This window comes from Bufo gargarizans, chromosome 4, assembly GCF_014858855.1.
Source record: "Bufo gargarizans isolate SCDJY-AF-19 chromosome 4, ASM1485885v1, whole genome shotgun sequence".
Lineage (NCBI taxonomy): Eukaryota > Metazoa > Chordata > Amphibia > Anura > Bufonidae > Bufo > Bufo gargarizans.
In genome coordinates, this window is record NC_058083.1 from 122,735,669 (window position 1) to 122,755,517 (window position 19,849).

At 42.8% G+C, this 19,849-nt stretch overlaps 1 protein-coding gene across 1 annotated transcript in view; it reads right to left on the reverse strand.

Annotated features, from left to right (window-relative positions):
• Window positions 1–19,849, reverse strand: part of CLSTN2 (calsyntenin 2) — a 1,274,585-nt gene that overhangs the window by 1,116,059 nt on the left and 138,677 nt on the right. The window lies entirely within an intron of this gene.

Here is a 19,849-nt window from a genome sequence, read left to right on the forward strand (position 1 = left end):
TGGAAATACACAGTAGCGGGTGTGTGTGAAGTTACTCTGAATGACCCTATGTGCACCTTCAATATTATATACCCTTTTTGGGATAGATTTCAAAGAGCTCTGATATAGCAGGAACCACTAAATTATGAAATTGCTAAATTGGGAATTGTATTTCAACCCAGAACAAGAAATGTGCTTGAACGGACACTAAATAACTCGCCCAGCTACAGCACTAGGGACAGATTTAGCTGGATATAAATTTGAGGCCTAGTATTTAGGCGCTGGGTGACAGGTATGGGTTTAGTGACAGAATTAGACTTGGAAATACACAGTAGCGGGTGTGTGTGAAGTTATTCTGAATGACCCTATGTGCACCTTCAATATTATATACCCTTTTAGGGATAGATTTCAAATAGCTCTGATATAGCAGAAACCACTAAATTATGAAATTGCTAAATTGGGAATTGTACTTCAACCCAGAACAAAAAATGTGCTTTGACGGACACTAAATATCTTGCCCAGCAACAACAGTACAGCGGTGGGTAACGAGAGATTTAGAGGGAATTAAATTTGAGGCCTAGTATTTAGGCGCTGGGTCACCGGTATGGATTTAGTGACAGAATTAGACTTGGAAATACACAGTAGCGGGTGTGTGTGAAGTTATTCTGAATGACCCTATGTGCACCTTCAATATTATATACCCTTTTTGGGATAGATTTCAAATAGCTCTGATATAGCAGGAACCACTAAATTATGAAATTGCTAAATTGGGAATTGTACTTCAACCCAGAACAAAAAATGTGCTTTGACGGGCACTAAATAACTTTCCCAGCTACAACAGGACAACGGTAACGAGAGATTTAGAGGGATTTAAATTTGAGGCCTAGTATTTAGGCGCTGGGTGACAGGTATGGGTTTAGTGACAGAATTAGACTTGGAAATACACAGTAGCGGGTGTGTGTGAAGTTATTCTGAATGACCCTATGTGCACCTTCAATATTATATACCCTTTTTGGGATAGATTTCAAATAGCTCTGATATAGCAGAAACCACTAAATTATGAAATTGCTAAATTGGGAATTGTACTTCAACCCAGAACAAAAAATGTGCTTTGACGGACACTAAATATCTTGCCCAGCAACAACAGTACACCGGTGGGTAACGAGAGATTTAGAGGGAATTAAATTTGAGGCCTAGTATTTAGGCGCTGGGTCACCGGTATGGATTTAGTGACAGAATTAGACTTGGAAATACACAGTAGCGGGTGTGTGTGAAGTTATTCTGAATGACCCTATGTGCACCTTCAATATTATATACCCTTTTTGGGATAGATTTCAAATAGCTCTGATATAGCAGGAACCACTAAATTATGAAATTGCTAAATTGGGAATTGTACTTCAACCCAGAACAAAAAATGTGCTTTGACGGGCACTAAATAACTTTCCCAGCTACAACAGGACAACGGTAACGAGAGATTTAGAGGGATTTAAATTTGAGGCCTAGTATTTAGGCGCTGGGTGACAGGTATGGGTTTAGTGACAGAATTAGACTTGGAAATACACAGTAGCGGGTGTGTGTGAAGTTATTCTGAATGACCCTATGTGCACCTTCAATATTATATACCCTTTTTGGGATAGATTTCAAATAGCTCTGATATAGCAGAAACCACTAAATTATGAAATTGCTAAATTGGGAATTGTACTTCAACCCAGAACAAAAAATGTGCTTTGACGGACACTAAATATCTTGCCCAGCAACAACAGTACAGCGGTGGGTAACGAGAGATTTAGAGGGAATTAAATTTGAGGCCTAGTATTTAGGCGCTGGGTCACCGGTATGGATTTAGTGACAGAATTAGACTTGGAAATACACAGTAGCGGGTGTGTGTGAAGTTACTCTGAATGACCCTATGTGCACCTTCAATATTATATACCCTTTTTGGGATAGATTTCAAAGAGCTCTGATATAGCAGGAACCACTAAATTATGAAATTGCTAAATTGGGAATTGTATTTCAACCCAGAACAAGAAATGTGCTTGAACGGACACTAAATAACTCGCCCAGCTACAGCACTAGGGACAGATTTAGCTGGATATAAATTTGAGGCCTAGTATTTAGGCGCTGGGTGACCGGTATGGATTTAGTGACAGAATTAGACTGGGATATGGCCAAAAAATGAACAGACTATTGCTGGTTAAATGCACTTGGTGTGACAGCTTCACCCTGATGTAGGCTTTAGCCAAAAAACAACCACACCATTGAGGGTTAAATGCACTTGGTGACAGGCGCAGCTTGCCCCTGATTTTGTATATGGCCAAAAAATGAACAGACTATTGCTGGTTAAATGCACTTGGTGTGACAGCTTCACCCTGATGTAGGCTTTAGCCAAAAAACAACCACACCATTGAGGGTTAAATGCACTTGGTGACAGGCGCAGCTTGCCCCTGATTTTGTATATGGCCAAAAAATGAACAGACTATTGCTGGTTAAATGCACTTGGTGTGACAGCTTCACCCTGATGTAGGCTTTAGCCAAAAAACAACCACACCATTGAGGGTTAAATGCACTTGGTGACAGGCGCAGCTTGCCCCTGATTTTGTATATGGCCAAAAAATGAACAGACTATTGCTGGTTAAATGCACTTGGTGTCACAGCTTCACCCTGATGTAGGCTTTAGCCAAAAAACAACCACACCATTGAGGGTTAAATGCACTTGGTCGCAGCTTGTGCTGGCGCACCACAAGACACAAAATGGCCGCCGATCACCCCAGAAAAATGAGACTGACAAACGGTCTGTGCAGCCTAAAAACAGTGAGCAATTGAGGATCAGCAGCTCAATGATCCACAGCTGCAGATCGATCAGTTAATCAAGTCCTTTGGAGGAGTTAATCTGCCTAATCTCGCCCTACTGTCGCAGCCGCAACCTCTCCCTACGCTAATCAGAGCAGAGTGACGGGCGGCGCTATGTGACTCCAGCTTAAATAGAGGCTGGGTCACATGGTGCTCTGGCCAATCACAGCCATGCCAATAGTAGGCATGGCTGTGATGGCCTCTTGGGGCAAGTAGTATGACGCTTGTTGATTGGCTGCTTTGCAGCCTTTCAAAAAGCGCCAAGAAAGCGTCACAAAAGCGCGAAGAAAGCGACGAACACCGAACCCGAACCCGGACTTTTACGAAAATGTCCGGGTTCGGGTCCGTGTCACGGACACCCCAAAATTCGGTACGAACCCGAACTATACAGTTCGAGTTCGCTCATCCCTAATGATAACACATGTGATCCAGGTCATCTGTCAGAGTCCAACCACTCACTACTTAGTACCACCCCTTGCAACTGCAGGTCCTAACTTCAATTTAGCTATAAGGAAAATACGTCAGTTTTATTCACCAAGGTAACCAGTCACATGATGACACACGTGATCCAGGTCACCTGACAGAAACCAATCACCCATTGCTTAGTACCACCCCATCTTTTGACAACCGCAAGTCCTGCCTCAATAGCACTGCTGGTATGTACGGTATAGAACTAAATTAGGCATGGTTTCAAATCGCACTTAATATTTAGTCCATTAGGTTGTAGTGTCCCTAGACTGTACACATCCACTCCACCTCCCTATTATTAATTTTTGTTACGCCTCTTCACCAATGAGTTTTAACTAATTCCACACCCAAAAAACGCAATCCCTTAGGGTTTTTCTCATGGCATTTTGCAAAATGAATGGGAACGCCATGCGTTTCTATTCCTTCCTTTATATTGCGTATATGCTCTTGGACCCGAGTCTTCAGTTTCCTAGTGGTTCTCCCCACGTACTGGAGGCCACAAGGGCACTCCAGTACATAGATCACCCCTGTATTTTTGCATGTAATGCTTCTCTTTACCTTAAAAACTCGATTACTTCTATTGGCACATATCACTTGCGTTGTCCGCAATCTATCATTCCTGCTGCTATTTTTGCAAGGCAAACAGAAACTCCACCAGGTAAATTCATCCTCTCTTTTCCTCTCATCACTCTTACACTCAGCACTATGTACTAACTGCTGCCAAAGATTAGGGGCCTTCTTAAAGATGACAACTGGATTCTCGGGAAGGACTCCTCCTAAATTGGGGGTCATTCTTCAATATCCCCCAGTTTTTTCTAATTGCGTTTTTCATTTTACCTGCATTTGTACTAAATTGTGTTAAAAAACGAAACTTAAAAACATCATCGCCTTCCACTTTTTCCACATTTCCCCTCTTTCTAGTTCCTTCAACCTCCTCCCTACATTTATCCAATTCTCCCTCATCATAACCTTTGTCTAGGAACCGTTCTTTAATGTTCTAACTCTGCTGGTGGAAATCCTTTTGTTCTGTACAGTTTTGATGCACCCTTTTAAATTGTCCCTTGGGGATAATCCTAAAACAGGGGTTATAATGGCAATTATAACCCCTTGGGGATATTCCTAAGCCATTATAACCCGTGGCTTAGGAATATCCCCAAGGGACAATTTAAAAGGGTGCATCAAAACTGTACAGAACAAAAGGATTTCCACCAGCAGAGTTAGAACATTAAAGAACGGTTCCTAGACAAAGGTTATGATGAGGGAGAATTGGATAAATGTAGGGAGGAGGTTGAAGGAACTAGAAAGAGGGGAAATGTGGAAAAAGTGGAAGGCGATGATGTTTTTAAGTTAAGTTTTTCATTTTAGGAGGAGTCCTTCCCGAGCATCCAGTTGTCATCTTTAAAAAGGCCCCTAATCTTCGGCAGCAGTTAGTACATAGTGCTGAGTGTAAGAGTGATTAGAGGAAAAGAGAGGATAAATTTACCTGGTGCGCTTCTGTTTGACTTGCAAAAATAGGAGCAGGAATGATAGATTGTGGACAACGCAAGTGATATGTGCCAATAGAAGTGATCAAGTTTTTAAGGCAAAGAGGAGCATTACATGTGAAAGTACAGGGGTGATCTATGTACTGGAGTGCCCTTGTAGCCTCCAGTACGTTGGGGAAAACCACTAGGAAACTCGGGTCCAAGAGCATATACGCAACATAAAGAAAGGACTAGAAATGCATGGCGTTCCCATTCATTTAGCAAAATGCCATGAGAAGAACCCTAAGGGATTGCGTTTTTTGGGTGTGGAATTAGTTAAAACTCATTGGCGAGGGGGCGATTGTGTAACAAAAATTAATAAGAGGGAGGTGGAGTGGATGTACAGTCTAGGGACACTACAACCTAATGGACTAAATATTAAGTGCGATTTGAAACCATGCCTAATTTAGTTCTATACCGTATATACCAGCAGTGCTTTTGAGGCAAGACCTGCGGTTGTCAAAAGATGGGGTGGTACTAAGTAATGGATGCTTGGTTTCTGTCAGGTGACCTGGATCATGTGTGTCATCATGTGACCGGTTACCTTGGTGAATGATACCGACGTCTTTCCCTTATTGCTAAATTGAAGTTAAGACCTGCGGTTGCAAGGGGCGGTACTAACTAGTGAGTGGCTAGACTCTGTCAGATGACCTGGATCACATGTGTTATCATGTGACCGGCTATCTTTGTGAATAATATTGATGCATTTATGTTATAGTTTATATTATGCATAAGAGTGTGGGGTAAAAACAGAGTAGTGAGATTGCTCTTGTTTTTAATTGTTTTGTTTTTATTAATTTGTATTTATAATTGTGTATGTTTATATTGTGTGGATAAGGGGTGGGACTATGAGGGGTTTATAAGGTTGGTCATTTGGAGTGCAGGTGTTCGCTCTGAAGAAGCATGTAAGCGAAACCAGGGTCGGGCGATACCTTTGATTGTGCACCTTTGTGATTTTATACAAATGTTTTGATCAAGTTTCTGCTTGTGAGTATAATAAAACATTTTTAATGTACAGAGGAAGTCAGTGCTTCACTATGGTTGCAATTCCTTGATCACCTACAGGAAGGCTGGGTAGAGAAGAGATACCGATCTGTGGAGCTGGTTGGTCCGTTTCCATGCCAGCTATTTTCTCTGTATCGAAAAAGAGGAGGCTCAGAGGAGTGAGCAGCAGCGTGGTCTTCTCATATAAGGGTTAATGAAAAATGTAGTGAACTTATGTCTGGAACAGGAGAAACAGCTCAGTTTAATATTAAATTCTATGGCTATGCAAGCGATTTGGAGTTCTGGAAAACACAGCACCAATAGCTATAAAGAAATATTAAAATTGGTTGCTCGACCAAATATATTTTTAAAAGGCCATTGAGAATGCTTTAGAAAAAAAATAAGACATAATTTGTCAACAATCCCCCATCACTTAGGGTACTTTCACACTTGGGTTTTTCTTTTCTGGTATTGAGTTCTGTCCTACGGGCTCTATACCGGAAAATAACTGATCAGTTTTATCCCCATGCATACTGAATGGAGAGTAATCCGTTCAGGATGCATCAGGATGTCTTCAGTTCAGTCTTTTTGACTGATCAGGACAGAGAAAAAAACGCAAAATGCTACGGTTTTATCTCCGGCCAAAAAAACAGAACACTTGCCTGAATGCTGGATCCGGTATTTTTTTCCATAGGAATGTATTAGTGCCAGATCCGGCATTCAAAATACCGGAATGCCGGACCTGTCCTTCCGGTCTGCGCATGCCGGAAAGACTGATCCGGAATTTCGAAGCATTTGTAAGACGGATCAGGGTCCTGATCAGTCTTACAAATGCCATCAATGCCATCAGTTCCGGCGACGGAACTGTTTGCCGGATCACTTTGCTGCAGGAAGTGTGAAAGTAGCCTTAACCCTCCTGTCTCTGTAACTTCTGATAATTTGCAGAATTACATATCCATGTTGCAAAGAACCAGGAAGTACATAGATCAGCAGGGGATTCAAAAAGTCAAAAAGTCTTGGAACAGGATTTCGCTGCAGTTTTCTTTTATTAGAAGGCTGGATAACCCCTTTAAAAACTTTATCAGCAAAACATGTGGGGTGAAACAGAGAGCATGCATGTCTCCTTAGCTTGGAGTCCATCAAGATTGAATAAATGGCTGAGGTATCAGAACTAATAACCTGGTTTCACATGGCCACAACAGCACGGCAGTTCTACTGGACATTTTGACCACATTAAGGCATATGACTGGCCAAATCAATTATATTCAATAAGATCTTCAGGAGTTGAGATGATAAGATTGTGTGAAATTGACCTTAAGTATTTCAATAATATATTTATTTTCAAACTTGCCATTTAATTGATGGTTACATTTGTATATATATATATAAATACAAAATGTAACCACAGGTACAACATTTCTGGGGACAAATCCCAATGGATTTTGTATTCAGTGTCCATTACAAACAATGATAACCTCCTTTTATATTGTAGAGGTACAGATACGCGTGGCAAGTCCGCTGTGAATTTTCGGCAGTATTTCCCAGAAGCAAAACTTGAACCAAATGTTGCGGATTTGAAAATGATCACATATACTGTATGTTGCCCGATTGCCACCGATCACAACAATTTGTTCTAATTAATTATACACACAATTTATATTAGATATGGTTTGGTCAAATAGTTCAGATATCATAATGGATCTTAACAGAGGTGAGATAATAGGTGAAGTCTCTATGATTACAGCAGTAGCTCTGCGCTTCACTCTGCAAAGCAAGGTCAATAAAAGCTGAGGCTGTGATCTTAAAAGGCCCGGGGTTCATTAAAGGTCATTTTCACTTTTATAGAGCAGTATAAGAATGACTGTAGGCAAACCTGTCCATAATAGCAATGATACACTCAAGAGAATCTGAGCCACTTGGCAGAATAAGATCAAAACATCAGCTCAGCTAACTAGAGCATTTATGTGTTTTATCCTTAACTCCGCTTCCACATAATAAGTGAAGAATGCTCTTAACATTTTGTATTGACTTTTTCTGTTCACCCAATTAATTATACCTTTATAGAGTTATACAATATCTGTCTGCTTGCAGCCACCACTAGAGGGAGATTATCAGACTACTGCATACTATTCATACATTGAACTCAATAATAAATAGAAAGCTCTTGGGCTCCTCCTATTAGAATTTTAATACTTAAGTCTAAGGTTTTCTAGTGGATTCAGCACTCTTTATCAGAAAAACTGAGCTTTGCTATAAATATATATGTAAAGACATCAAAAGGGTTTTCCAAGACTTTAGAAATGATGACCTATCCTCAGAAAAGGTCATTAGTATCTGATCAGTGTGGGTCCGACACCCAGGACCCCTATCGATCAGCTGTTTAAAAAGGCACTGGCGCTCCTATGAGTGCCGCAGCCTTCTCACAGCTTACCAAGGACAGTGCCTTACATTGTATAGTGGCTGTGCTTAGCATCACGCTCATCCCTATTCACTTCAACGTGACCGATGAAAAGTGTCGTCACTGGCGTAGGAAAAGCTACTGCAAGCGCCGCTGTCTTCTCCAACAGCTGAGCGGTGAGGGTCCTGGGTGTCAGACCCCCACCGATCAGATATTTATGACCTATCGTGAGTACAGGTCATCAGTACTTAAGTCTTGGAATACCCCTTTAATAGAAATAAAATGTTAAAACAAAAACCCACATGGAGTTAAAAGGTGATATTCCTTTAAGCATGCTACCACCAAAAACTTTCAAGGATATGTTCACACTTTATAGTCCTGTGGTACAAATCCTAAGACCCTCAGATTACAGCTGCAATTTTGCAGTTTGTACTACCGTAGCTTTTGCTCCATCGGCCTATCCGCACATGGATTATTCCCATTCTACTAGGCTAATCTGTGAGTGGTTACCCACCACAGTTTCTGCACAAAAGTTATGTCCTATTTCTCTGAGACTAATAGTATGGAAATCATATACCATGGGCAATGCTAGGATATCGAGAACAAAGTAGGAGAAAGAAACTCCAGCACTACACTACAAAGTGGAGTTTTATTTCAGTCCATTAAAGTTGCATACAAAGGATATGAACGCGTTTCAAATCCCTCCAGGCTCTTAAGCATAATACAAAAAGTCAGAACAAAAACTACAATGAAAAGTGCAATTAATTAGCACTAAACCAATCAGCCTCACATCAATTAAGGATAGCCCATTTCAAGTTCAAGCTGGTTAACCCTTTCATAGATAACAGTAATTTAGACAATTCATATTAATTCACATTTGTCTATGCAAACAGTAAATGGAACCATTAATGATTAATACATCCTTTTTTTTTCTCATTCACTACTTATTTGTGAATGCTAAATAATATGAATTATCTCAAATATTATTATCCATGAAAGGGTTAACCAACATGAACTTGAAATGTGCTTTCCTTAATCGATGTTACTCTGATCGCTTTAGAGCTAATTAATTGCACTTTTTATTGTAGTGTTTGTTCCGACTTTCTGTATTATGACTACGATCCCACAGGAGCTTAAAACGCATCTGTATGCAATTTTAATGGACTGAAATAAAACTCAGTTTTAATGGATTGGCATAATGCTCAACTGACATGTCGAGGTGGATTTTAAAGCTGTGGGAAAAAAAAAGAGAATGCATGAAAGACAGCGGGGATTCCGACTGAAAACAATTGGATGCAGATTTCACACGGATCTTCAAGTGGAGAAGACACTGTGTGAATATACCCCAAAATTTTGTCTAAGGCTACTATCACATCTGTGCTTTCCCTTTCCGCGATTGAGATCTGTCATAGGATCTCAATAGCGGGGGAAAACGTTTCCTTTTTTGTCCCCATTCATTGTCAATGGGGACAAAACTGAACTGAACGAAACAGCAAAATGCATTCCGTTCTGTTTGCTTGTGTCTCCTTCATGGACAAATTAACACTGTGCTATGCAACGGCAATGACCAGTGTTCCTTTTGTAATTGGTGGTGGAACCCAGGTGTAGGGATGGCCAAGTGTTATAGGATGGTCAAAAATGTCCCTTTAAAATGTGAGTTGTGAGTGTCACGGTGCTCCTACATGGATACAGCTGTGCCCCAGGCACTGGCTCCAAAGCAAACATATAGGGGAAATAGTTGGGGGACTAAAGAATAACTTAAGTCCAGACCTTGAGATGCAGTTGAAAAAGCAGCTTTTTATAAACGTTCTTCAAAACGGTTTATAGGCTTGTCTTGGTCCCAGCAGGCTTTAGCATGAAACTCTGGCAGGCAAACTCGTCTCTGCTACAACTGTTTCTCTCTTGCTCTGCTGTACTGACAGGCTAACTGTATAACTTTGCTTTTGCTGTATGCTACAACTTCTCTCTTTGTAGTCTGTCTCTTAATTATGCCAGGGAACTTTCCTTCTGGCTCCTGAGGCTTTAAGCTGTGGCCTCCACATTCAGCAGTGCTGACGGTGCTCTAGCTGGCTTGGCTTCGCCTGGGCACATCCAGCGGAGACATGCCCAGCACTTGCTTTCCATTCTACCTAACTGTAGATCTCAGAACTGCACTTTGCCCCCTCCCCTATTGGATAGGGGATGGGGCAAAAGTGCAGAGGAATGCTACTCCCAAGATGTTTTTATCTTAGTTTTTTCAGTGTTTGTTCTATGTAGTATTTGCTTGAGGGAGTGGCACCTTCAAGTGTGAATGCGCACCTATTATCTTGGGAGTAGCATTCCTCTGCACTTTTGCCCCCTCCCCTATCCAATAGAGCGCCTTAATTAGGTGGTACATATGGCTGTGCTTGCTCCTCCTCCCATTGGTTGCATGATGCACATGGTGGTGACTAGGAGCAGCACACCATATGTGCGGCGTCTGTGCTCCTGAACATAGAAGTCCAATGGTTTAGGTAGGTTTAGCGTAGGACCCGCCTGACCTGAGACCACCTTGGCGCGTGCTAGGCAGGCTCAGATGTATTTTGATCAAAATATATTGGCTAAGTGTCTCAGATATTATCATATCAGTGTGAGGGCTTAGTCCATATATAATGCTTGCATCTACTTTACAAAGTGCATTTCTGTGCTTTTCTGTGGTTTTCTTTAATGATATGGCCAGGGACATCCGCACTTTTCCATATCATATCGTGCAGGATGTTTTTATCTTAGTTTTTTCTGTGTTTGTTCTAACTGTAGATCTGCCTTATTTGCTGCCACCTGCTGGTAAACCAGGCACATTACATTTGAACATAACAGTTACATTATAAATAGTAATGCACATTATAGTGGACCTGAAATAAATACACAAGATGATATGATATTAGCATACACAGATAGAAGTGTAGGAGTGGTAATGCCACTCAAGGGCATTACAACTGCAAGCAGCGTTTTTCTGTCCGCAATGTGGTGCGGAGCAAGATGGATCCGTTCTAACTCACAATATAAGTCAATGGGGACGGATTTTCTCTGACACAATAGAAAATGGATCAGTCCCCCACTGACTTTCAATGGTGTTCGGGACAAATCCCTATCCGTTTATAACGGATGCAGATGGTTGTATTATGATAACGGAAGCGTTTTTGATGATCCATGAAGGATCCAGCAAAAACACTGTTGTGAAAGTATCCTAACTCTTCTAGTTGAGAAGGTACATAGCAGAACAAGTGATGGTATTTTTCACTCACATCCTTTTTCTAGAAATGATGGATGTAGAAAATGAAGAGAATTTTTATGTTTCACCAAAAATACAGCATGTGTGATTTACTGCTTATCAGACCTCCTGCATTGTTCCTGGCATTCAGAAGCTTAGGCAAGTCATCCTTAAAGGAAATCTGTCACCAGGATAATAGCTATTGAAGTAAAGCCAAAGCCTAATAGCACTTAGTACCTTATTTCTAGATATGCCTTTGTTTCAGCAATAGATGTTTTCTATCTTCTGAAAATCCAGTTTATTTGGTGTAATAAATAAGGTGCCCAGAGGGCCGTCACTCTTGCAGGAAGGAGCCAAGACCCGCCCTCATGCTGGAAGCATGGACAAGGTTGGCAGAGTTATGACTTGAATGTGATATAGGAGGGGTGGGTTGACACATTGTGGCAGGGGGCGTGCCTGCGCTCCTTCCTGCAAGAGTGACGTCCCTCTGGGCTCCTTCTTACTGGCTCATTTGCACACCAAATAAACTGGATTTTCAGAGGATAAAAACATCTATTGCTGGAACAAAGGCACATCTGGAAATAAGGTGGTAAGTGCTATTAGGCTATGGCTTTACTTCAACAGCCATTATCCTGGTGACAGATTTCCTTTAATACATTTGGGGTTTGTGAAGTACTTTAGTACCACAATACAAGCAGTTCTTAGCACATTTAGTCATGTTTTTGCACCTATTCATTGACTCTGATTTCAAAGCATTTTCAGAAATTTTACTGTGGTGAGGATAGAACTTGCAAGCTCTTTACAAGCCCTTAAAACCAGAGTGGATTTAAATGTTATAGACTGATGTTCCCTATTTGTTAAGGGAAAATATCTGCAAAAAGCCAAGACTAGTTTGACATTTGCATTGCTAAAAAGTGCAAATGGACTCTGCCTGTCACCTTTTTACACTGTTTTTGCATTAAATAATACAGTAGCCAGAGTACATCGAGAGGCAGCACGCAGCTCCTTGAGATGAGACGTTTCCAAGGGAATAAAAAGAAAAGTTGTTGTTGTTGTCGAAAACAAAAAATCACCCTGGAGCCTGGGGCACCAAAAGTTTTGAAGCAGGAACCTAAGTTAATGATAACACATTAATATGTATAAAGCTCAATTTATCATCTAAATGGCTCCCACATGTTAGTAGGAAAGAAACATTATTCATTTTTATCTTCTTCTGAACAGACTTACCCCCAAAGTTTCCGCAAACTTCCAATTCAGCACTTAGTACAAAGCTACATGTGCTAAAGGACCCAAGAGTCATACGGTTATGTCCTGATGCAGTGTAAATAAACACTATGGGGGACATTTACTAAGATCAGCGTATTACATGACACCCAGTGGCACCTGGTGTACAAAATTATTTAGAGGCTCAAATCTCTTAATAATTGTGGTGCATCTTTGCCAAAACCGAAAGGTACACCAGCAAGGGAGATGGCGTAGGCTTCCACTATATTCTATGGCAATTTTCTAGTGTTGATGATCGCAAATATGATGGGCCGGTTGAACTGGCCCTGCACCACCCATCCCACTCCACCCACTTTTTGGAAAAGTGTTGTGCTGGGACTCAAGCTCTGAAAAAAATGGAGTTCACCAAACTTTGGGACTTTTTGTTGTCAGTTTTCTGGCATATAGGGGATATGCATATTTTATTATATACCTTGTGTAGATTCTTGCATACATAAATACTGTATACAGTAGTACTTACACACATAACAAAATTAAACTTTTTAATGTACTGTATCTTTTTAGGGGAAACTGACCAATTGTTTAACTATACATAAGGCCCCATACGTATAAGCGTATTGTCAGTGGAACCTGTCGAGAACAGCATATTCGGCTGACACTCTAATGTGTGTGGGGAGCTCCTGACTCTCTCCTAAAAGTTGTTGGGGGATGTCGGGGGAGAGAAGGACATGGCAAAATGAATATTTTCGCCCAATCCCTTTGTTCTCCAGGGAGATAAGCCATTGCCAAAAGTGTGTGGGAGCAGTTTTTTCCACTCCACCCATAGAATACACTTACACATTTAGCCAAGCCGAACGAGTATGTGTATGGAGGAACTAGGAAGGAGCTGGAAGAGGTAAGCTGTCAGCCAAACTATCGTTAGTTCAATAGCTATTGCATGTGCATGTCCACATTTACCCTACATGCAGGATCTCTGTAGATAATCTGAAACTTTCAGACTTACAAAAGGAAACTGAGTGCATCTACTTAAGCATATCCTGGTGAAGAATTGTTTACACTTAGAAGTTTTACTGATGCTTTCAGATACCTTCTGATTTTATGTAGTGTAAAAGAGTAGGTTGAAGTTCTCAAGATTGGTGGGGTCTCAGCAGTCAGACCCAAATGATCTGACAAATACAGATCTATCAGGTGTTAAAGTAATTCCTGGCACATTAATACACATGGTTATTGTGCTAGCTTAATTTAACAATGTGCAAAGCTTCTAAAGCTAAAATTGGTATTGAGACACTATATTGGGATAATATATTAACCCACTGATATTGTTGCTTGCTACATTTGTATCATCTATTCTGTGTGACATGTAATTCTGAGAATACCTCTTTACACTAAACTAGTCCTTGAGATAGAATATATGCATTTATAGTAATCAAAGTGAAGGCTAAAGACTCTAAAGTTATGCTGGTTAGACTTTTTGGCTCAACTACATCTATCATATATCAACTGAAGCCTATAGAGTGTTTTTTTTTTACATTTGTTAAATTGCACAAAGTATATCTAAAATACTTTTTAAACTATGTCCCCTTTCCTTATTGGTTATTTTGGAAATACAGTATATAGTTTAAGGTCACCAGGGGCAGGGCTAGAAACTTCATTGTGGGCTAGTAGTGGCATTTTTTATGATTACTATTATTATTATTTGTGTCTTTATTTTTTATTGCTGATTTCTCCTGTAATTGGAGCTGATATTTTAGTCCCAACTACAGGAAGAACACAGGCTCTTGACATGTACTTGAGACCTGATCTGCGTCTGCCCAACTACCAGCAGTTCTTGCAGTTATCCAGCTATTAAGATGAATGCTAAGATCAAGTATTGAGCACTTTGTATGGGGACAGCCTGTCAACCTTATCCCCACTCCGACAATTGCCTGATCTCCATGCCGCTGCCCATTCTGCAAGGTCTGTAAACGTGTCCATGCAGAGCTAAATGAGGACTGCCGAAACCTATAAAATCTACGGGTATTTCAAAAATTGTTAAAGAAAAAACATAGGTGTCCCTAAGTATCCTTAATATCCTTACTGAGATATATATAGAGAAAGAAGGTAGGAAACTCTTGACATTTCAGTTCTTTTCTAATGGATTGTCTTTAAAACCACTTGGTTAATAGAAATTCTGATATGGGAAATCCCTACAGACTTTTTCAAAATGTTTAAAAGACTTCTGCTTTCCTTCATTTGGAAGAAAAGCAAGCACAGAGTGGCTTACCAGACTCTCATCAAACCCAAACACACAGGGGGCCTGGGTCTGCCTGATTTAGAATCTTACTGTAAGGCAACCCATTTGGCAAGAGTATTGGAATAGTCAATTGTTCCAAAAAGGAAGCTATGGGTAGATCTTGAAGAAGAACATTTAGGTTACCATCTTGCTCATACCAATTGTAAAACAGACAAAAAACGCTATATGTCAGTTAATATTAAAAACACATTAACCAGAATCTCCCTTAAAATTTGGTTTAAAGTATGTAAACAGCTTAACTGGCTCCAAATACCTCTGACATGTAGGTAGGAACCGGTATTTGTTTTATGGTGCCATGTTAATTGTATAGTTTGTTTTACTCTTTATTGTATTTCTTTTTGCTCTCTTTATTATCTATCCCCGCTTCATTCCTTTTTGCTATATTTTTAGTTTCCTTTCCCTCTGCGCTTTCATCACCTTGGTGTCACAAAGAGGGGGAGGGGATGGTGCACCACTGACTCCACCCACACCCCTGTCCTTGCCTACTTGCACTATTCGTCCTAAGTAACGGAGCACAACTGGGCGGCGTTCCCTAGCCTTGGTAAGTGTGGAGGGACAAACAAGATTGACAAACATAGAATAATAAACAAGCCGAGTCCGAACCAGGATATCACTACAGTACCAGTGGAAAAGGAAAGACTGGTCAATAACAAGCCAGAAGTTAAAACCAGGAGAAGAAAAGCAGACACAAGGAGCAAGCAAGGATGGAGACGATCAACGAGTCAGGAGTCAAAAGGCATTGAATCACACTGAAGAACTCAGGAAACTACCTTATTCACAGACAACTTGTGGCCAGCACGTTGCCTGTATATATAGTGGGGAAGAGGAGTCATGTGACGTGGCCAGCGGCACATGACTCATTCCCCTGCAACCAGGCGAGCGCCGAACGCTCAGCTCGGCGCTCTGACTCCTTACAGTTGCTATGGGAGTGGAGGGCGCCGACCTCGCTAAGGAGGTGAGTGCGGCCAGGTCCTCCCCGCCCCCCGTTGCTGTGGAGATGAGGACGCAGTACACGTCCTCGTCCGTACTAGCCGCAGAGTGCCGGCAGCACTGAGGAAGAAGAACGTGAAGCCAGCGCCTCGTGACACTTGGTTTTAGAAAGAAACAGATTTTTTTCACTACATTAGCTTGTTGTGAGTTGATCCCACATATGAGTCTTGCGTGGGCACAGAATGATTCAATTAGACTTTGCTAGGTTAAGACAGACTGCCTAATGGGATTTGAATCCCCTTGACCAGACCTCCCTCTTAAATTAATGTTTATTTACCCTTGCTTGGTTTGGTCAGACAGGAGAGGTATGACAGGTGTTTTCCAATATGTTCTGAAACCCTTGATGGTTTCACTGTCCTAGATGACATCTCTAATAGAGTTGAGCGAACACCTGGATGTTTGGGTTTGAGAAGTTCGGCCAAACTTCCCGGAAATGTTCGGGTTCGGGATCCGAACCCAATCCGAACTTCGTCCTGAACCCGAACCCCATTGAAGTCAATGGGGACCCGAACTTTTCGGCACTAAAAAGGCTGTAAAACAGCCCAGGAAAGGGCTGGAGGGCTGCAAAAGACAGCAACATGTAGGTAAATCCCCTGCAAACAAATGTGGATAGGGAAATGAATAAAAATAAAAATAAAATAAATAAAAATTAACCAATATCAATTGGAGAGAGGTCCCATAGCAGAGAATCTGGCTTCACGTCACCCACCACTGTAACAGTCCATTGTCAGATATTTAGGCCCCGGCACCCAGGCAGAGGAGAGAGGTCCCGAAACAGAGAATCTGGCTACATGTCAGCAGAGAATCAGTCTTCATGTCATAGCATATAATCAGGCTTCACGTCACCCACCACCGGAACAGTCCATTGTCATAAATTTAGGCCCCGACACCCAGGCAGAGGAGAGAGGTCCCGTAACAGAGAATCTGGCTTCATGTTACCAGAGAATCAGTCTTCATGTCATAGCATAGAATAAGGCTTCACGTCACCCACCACTGGAACAGTCCATTGTCATAAATTTAGGCCCCGGCACCCAGGCAGAGGAGAGAGGTCCCGTAACAGAGAATATGGCTTCATGTCACCAGAGAATCAGTCTTCATATCATAGCAGAGACTCATGCTTCATGTCAGCCACCACTGTAACAGTCCATTGTCATAAATTTAGGCCCCGGCACCCAGGCAGAGGAGAGAGGTCCCGTAACAGAGAATCTGGCTTCATGTCACCAGAGAATCAGTCTTCATGTCATAGTATATAATCAGGCTTCACGTCACCCACCACTGTAACAGTCCATTGTCATAAATTTAGGCCCTGGCACCCAGGCAGAGGAGAGAGGTCCTGTAACAGAGAATCTGGCTTCATGTCACCAGAGAATCAGTCTTCATGTCATAGCATAGAATAAGGCTTCACGTCACCCACCACTGGAACAGTCCATTGTCATAAATTTAGGCCCCGGCACCCAGGCAGAGGAGAGAGGTCCCGTAACAGAGAATCTGGCTTCATGTCAGCAGAGAATCAGTCTGCATGTCATAGCAGAGAATCATGCTTCACGTCACCCACCACTGTAACAGTCCATTGTCATAAATTTAGGCCCGGCACCCAGGCAGAGGAGAGAGGTCCCGTAACAGAGAATCTGGCTTCATGTCACCAGAGAATCAGTCTTCATATCATAGCAGAGAATCATGCTTCACGTCAGCCACCACTGTAACAGTCCATTGTCATAAATTTAGGCCCCGGCACCCAGGCAGAGGAGAGAGGTCCCGTAACAGAGAATCTGGCTTCATGTCAGCAGAGAATCAGTCTTCATGTCATAGCATAGAATCAGGCTTCACGTCACCCACCACTGTAACAGTCCATTGTCATAAATTTAGGCCCCGGCACCCAGGCAGAGGAGAGAGGTCCCGTAACAGAGAATCTGGCTTCATGTCACCAGAGAATCAGTCTTCATGTCATAGCATAGAATCAGGCTTCACGTCACCCACCACTGTAACAGTCCATTGTCATAAATTTAGGCCAAGGCACCCAGGCAGAGGAGAGAGGTCCCGTAACAGAGAATCTGGCTTCATGTCAGCAGAGAATCAGTCTTAATATCATAGCAGAGAATCATGCTTCACGTCACCCACCACTGTAACAGTCCGTTGTCATAAATTTAGGCCCCGGCACCCAGGCAGAGGAGAGAGGTCCCGTAACAGAGAATCTGGCTTCATGTCAGCAGAGAATCAGTCTTCATATCATAGCAGAGAATCATGCTTCACGTCACCCACCACTGTAACAGTCCGTTGTCATAAATTTAGGCCCCGGCACCCAGGCAGAGGAGAGAGGTCCCGTAACAGAGAATCTGGCTTCATGTCAGCAGAGAATCAGTCTTCATATCATAGCAGAGAATCAGGCTTCACGTCACCTAACACTGGAACAGTCCATTGTCATAAATTTAGGCCCCGGCACCCAGACAGAGGAGAGGTTCATTCAACTTTGGGTTGCCCCGCAATATAATGGTAAAATGAAAATAAAAAGAGGATTGAATGAGGAAGTGCCCTGGAGTACAATAATATATGGTTAAGGGGAGGTAGTTAATGTCTAATCTGCACAAGGGATGGACAGGTCCTGTGGGATCCATGCCTGGTTCATTTTTATGAACGTCAGCTTGTCCACATTGGCTGTAGACAGGCGGCTGCGTTTGTCTGTAATGACGCCCCCTGCCGTGATGAATACACGTTCAGACAAAATGCTGGCCGCCGGGCAGGCCAGCACCTCCAAGGCATAAAAGGCTAGCTCTGGCCACGTGGACAATTTGGAGACCCAGAAGTTGAATGGGGCCGAACCATCAGTCAGTACGTGGAGGGGTGTGCACACGTACTGTTCCACCATGTTAGTGAAATGTTGCCTCCTGCTAACACGTTGCGTATCAGGTGGTGGTGCAGTTAGCTGTGGCGTGTTGACAAAACTTTTCCACATCTCTGCCATGCTAACCCTGCCCTCAGAGGAGCTGGCCGTGACACAGCTGCCTTGGCGACCTCTTCCTCCTCCTCTCCCTTGGCCTTGGGCTTCCACTAGTTCTCCTGTGACATTTGGGAATGCTCTCAGTAGCGCGTCTACCAACGTGCGCTTGTACTCGCGCATCTTCCTATCACGCTCCAGTGCAGGAAGTAAGGTGGGCACATTGTCTTTGTACCGTGGATCCAGCAGGGTGGCAACCCAGTAGTCCGCACACGTTAAAATGTGGGCAACTCTGCTGTCATTGCGCAGGCACTGCAGCATGTAGTCGCTCATGTGTGCCAGGCTGCCCAGAGGTAAGGACAAGCTGTCCTCTGTGGGAGGCGTATCGTCATCGTCCTGCGTTTCCCCCCAGCCACGCACCAGTGATGGGCCCGAGCTGCGTTGGGTGCCACCCCGCTGTGACCATGCTTCATCCTCATCCTCCTCCAACTCCTCCTCGTCCTCCAGTAGTGGGCCCTGGCTGACCACATTTGTACCTGGCCTCTGCTGTTGCAAAAAAACCTCCCTCTGAGTCACTTCGAAGAGACTGGCCTGAAAGTGCTAAAAATGACCCCTCTTCCTCCTCCTCCTGGGCCACCTCCTCTTCCATCATCGCCCTAAGTGTTTTCTCAAGGAGACATAGAAGTGGTATTGTAAGACTGATAACGGCGTCATCGCCACTGGCCATGTTGGTGGAGTACTCGAAACAGCGCAACAGGGCACACAGGTCTCGCATGGAGGCCCAGTCATTGATGGTGAAGTGGTGCTGTTCCGCAGTGCGACTGACCCGTGCGTGCTGCAGCTAAAACTCCACTATGGCCTGCTGCTGCTCGCACAGTCTGTCTGGCATGTGCAAGGTGGAGTTCCACCTGGTGGGCACGTCGCATATGAGGCGGTGAGCGGGAAGGCCGAAGTTACGCTGTAGCGCAGACAGGCAAGC